Here is a 3101-nt window from a genome sequence, read left to right as displayed (position 1 = left end):
GAGGCACTTCCTGTGTGCCAGGCATTTAAGCCTTCAGATGGCAGAAAACATTCAGACTGCTGGGTCTCTGACACGAGCCGGTGTCAGCACGGATGTGATAGGGTAGTGTGGGGATTCCACATCTTCTGACAGAGTGTGGCTGGGAAGGGGCCCCGGGCTTAGCAGTTTCTAAGAGGTTTCCGAGTGATTCTGTCTCTTGCTCATCTAGTGAAGTGAGTTCATTATGAGAATCACTAAGTTTTTTTGTTGTTGTCTTCCCCGCTACCCTGCCTTTGGAGACAGACACTTTCTATGAAGAGCCCAGGCTAGATCAGATCATCTTGCTCCAGTGCCAGGATTATAAAGAGAACACTGCTGGGTGGTGGTATATGCCTTTTAATTCCAGCACTCAGAAGGAAGAGGCAGGTGGACTTCTGTGAGTTCAAGACCAGCCTGAACTACAAAGAAAGTTCTAGACAGACAAATGGGGAAACCCTGTCTCTAAAAAACAAAATAAAAGAAAAAAAAGTTCCCAATTTAGTTCACCCTCCTCATACCAGCTTGACAGGGGCCTTGAAGTTTCTTCTTAGACACAGCCTTCAGGAGGAGCTCTCATGGCCTTTCTTACCAACCTATTTCATTTATAGCAAGTTTTCATTTAGAAGATGGGGCTTTTCGGGTGTGCTTGTGTCCAGTTGAAAGCTGTCCATCCAGGCTCTCCCCTGCGGCTTCTGAAATACACAGTCTCATTGGAAAGGATTTACTGGAGAAGGGAGGGAGTTAAAGTCAGTCTGAGGGTCTCCCTCAACCCTACAACCTTACCCCCACACTGCAGCGACCTGTTGGCTATACTCTCAGCCCCATCAGACACTGTGCTACTAAAACCTTTCAGTGGCTATGTTAAAAACAGTTAAAGTTGTAATAACATACTTTATTAACCAAGCCTACTTAACAATAGCCCATTTGGATATCAAACCAAACAACAGAGGAAAATGAGCAGGGTGTGGGGTACATGCAGTGGTACATGCTTTTAATATAGCACTTGGGAGCCACAGACAGGTGGATCTCTGGCGGAGTTCCAGACCAGTTATGCAGTGAGTCTCTCTCTCTCTTTCTCTCTCTCTCTCTCTCTCTCTCTCTCTCTCTCTCTCTCTCTCTCAATTAATTTATTTATTCTATATAAGTACACTGAAGCTGTCTTCAGACACACCAGAAGAGGACATCAGATCCCATTACAGATGGTTGTGAGCCACCATGTGGTTGCTGGGATTCGAACTCAGGACTTCTGGAAGAGCAGTCAGCGCTCTTAACCACTAAGCCATCTCTCCATCCCCTGAGACCCTGTCTCAAAAAGAATGACTCTCTATTTCCCATTGAGCATGCACTTTACCTGCCCTGCACATCTCAGTTCACCCAGCCACAGATCCCAGGTCCTGTCGCATCTGTGACTGGCAGGCACTGTCCTCAACATACCCAGAACTTCCCAGGACCCTGCCCCTAGTCCCCTGACTCCCTATTCCAGAAGACATCCTTTCAGTCCATATCATAGCTTCCAGGGCTGTTTTCTGAGCAGACCTGACCACATGGTTCCCACTGTCCTCGGATCCCCATTCATCTGCTTGGTATGGCTTCAGAGCTCCTGCCTATCTGGATTCCTCTTTTGTGTCTTTTTAGCCCCAAGGACCCCACTCATACCATGTGACATGATCTATGAAGTGTGCCCTCCACCCTCCCTACTGCCACACATACATCAGGCTAACCTTTCCGATCTCTTTCTCATTCAGTAAAATTGACTGAATGTCTTCTACACATCGGTCCCTGTCCCAGATCCTAGAGTAAATACTTAATGAGAAAAATCTGCACCAGAAAAAGAACACGTGGAGTGTGGAACCACTGTGAGGTGGGCTGAGGCAGGCTGAGGAGGAGGTAGCGCTGGGGCTCCTGCTCATCATGGCAGACCCCTTGGGAAGGTAACATTTGAATAGAGATCTAAGTCATGAAGGAAGAAGCCTTTCCAGGAGAGAGTTCTGAAGAGGACAGCCAGTGCAAAGGTCCCGAGGTAGATGCCATCTGGGATAGCACTGGCTGAGGGAGAGAGGCTGTCATAGAGTCAAGCTCAGAACAAGAGGCATGGGGAAGATGGACTTGATGAGAATGGACTGCGTCCTGAGAACTGACGGTTACACATAGTGGGCATGGAGCTGAACTGGCTGTCCAGTCGGACAGCAATGGGGGCAGGGGAACAGCGGTGGTGGTGTAAGACTCTCGTGGTGACTGTAGAAGTAAGTTGGGGGTGGGGGTAGAAACTGGGGACAAATCAGAGGCAGGTCTGTAGGACTTGTCATGGGTCAGGCCTGAGCTTAGGATGAGGGTGGCTGCTTTTCCAGGAAACTCCTGGCCCTGCCTTTTATCCCTGCTGGCGGGTACTCCCCTGCGCAGTGGGAGCAAACATTTCCTGTCCTGCTGAGCAAGGTGACTAATGAGTGAGCACAAAGCAGAGGTGGCAGCTGTGTGAGGTAACCCTGGGTTTCCTGCCTCTTGAGGACTGAGCTCCCTGGTCCTGGATGGGCAGCTGTTCTCCTGACCTGCCTCCTTGCTTTGGTCCAGTTCCCTTCCCGAGAGAAGCACTGGACTGACTTTCAGCCCCTCTCCACGGTCCCTGAGCTCTCTCGTCCTCTACCTATCCCACTCCAGCCTTGGTTTCCAGGAGCAGGGAGCATGACAGCATCTTGGAACTTGCAGGGCAGGTCGGGACACATGGCTGGGGCCTGAGTCAACCGCCTGAGCCAGGAGGGGACACAAGACAAACTCTCAACTCCTCCCTCCTGGAGCTCGTCACAGCCTGGGGAGGCCCAACATGGTTGACACTTGGGGCTTGAGGTTACAGCGTGATCCTGGGGTCTGCAGGGGTGTTTGCCACCACTGCCCCTCCTAGGATGCTGGGGGAAGAGGAAAGTTGGACAGGAAGGCCTGGAGGCTGATAGCACCACAGGAAGGAACGCCACAGCACCCGGGTGAGCCAGTGGGGCCCAGGGGCAACGTCATTGTTGCCCCGCCCTCTGCTGTCACGGTGCCATGGCCTCTCCTTCCCCAGCCTGGCCACAATCACAATCAACACACAG

Source organism: Rattus norvegicus, chromosome 4 (genome assembly GCF_036323735.1).
Source record: "Rattus norvegicus strain BN/NHsdMcwi chromosome 4, GRCr8, whole genome shotgun sequence".
NCBI lineage: Eukaryota > Metazoa > Chordata > Mammalia > Rodentia > Muridae > Rattus > Rattus norvegicus.
The sequence above is the reverse complement of the archived record's forward strand: the minus strand, read 5'-3'. Positions refer to the sequence as shown.